A 763-nucleotide genomic window follows, 5' to 3' on the forward strand; every position below is an offset into this window, starting at 1 on the left:
ATGTATGTATGTATGTATGTATGTATACATACACAGCGGACAAAAGATAAGTTCAAGAACAAATGATACGAAAGAACTACAATGGACCAGAAAGAGTTAGGTGGATGGTACAGCATTTAAAGGGACATAACTAATGAATCTTTTACAATATTAATTCTTACCCACCGTTTCTTGTATTTTATTTATTTATAATGATTAGTTTGAACAGATTTTTATCACCTGCAAGTAAATAAATTCAAATTGCATATTTATGTTACTATATCAAGAGTATTAAAAATTACGTTTCTCGTCATTATATCCGAAAACCTGTGACAAATTCTTGAACCCCGACTACACAATCACACCATGCCAAATACATATGTTGCTAACAATGATAGTGCATCACCTAAAGTTTCTGGCATCATTCAGCTGTCATGACTCCAATATTAACGGGAAAAAAAAAACATTGTTGAAGTCAGCAATTAAATGTTCAGGAAATAAGAATCTTTTGAAGTGGAACATTATCTATTTTCAGTGAAGTGAAACGAACTGGAAACGTCCCATATGTGTGTGTGTGTATATGTATGTATGTATATATGTGTTGAAACTCCTGTAATAATGATACATTAACGCACTAATACATATTATAAGTGAAACAATAGCAGATTATTAAAATTTGTGGTTATCTCAAACTGAAAGTATCAAGAAAGATATTTATTGCACTGAAATATTCCAGAAAACTTTGTAGAATTAATGAAGCTTTATTGGGGGACTCACCCGCAAC

General features: G+C 31.3%; 1 protein-coding gene across 4 annotated transcripts in view; it reads right to left on the reverse strand.

The window, feature by feature from the left end:
- Nucleotides 1-763, reverse strand: part of LOC106870224 (COP9 signalosome complex subunit 7b) — a 28030-nt gene that overhangs the window by 26612 nt on the left and 655 nt on the right. The window contains exon 2 of one of the 4 annotated variants that reach the window (XM_052967203.1): nucleotides 166-219. The exons of the other annotated variants lie outside the window; for them this stretch is intronic. The gene's annotated coding sequence lies outside the window, so the exon portion shown is untranslated. The remainder of the gene's footprint in view (nucleotides 1-165; nucleotides 220-763) is intronic. 4 annotated transcript variants of the gene reach the window in all.

The sequence above is a fragment of the Octopus bimaculoides genome, chromosome 4, assembly GCF_001194135.2.
Source record: "Octopus bimaculoides isolate UCB-OBI-ISO-001 chromosome 4, ASM119413v2, whole genome shotgun sequence".
Classification (NCBI taxonomy): Eukaryota; Metazoa; Mollusca; class Cephalopoda; order Octopoda; family Octopodidae; genus Octopus; species Octopus bimaculoides.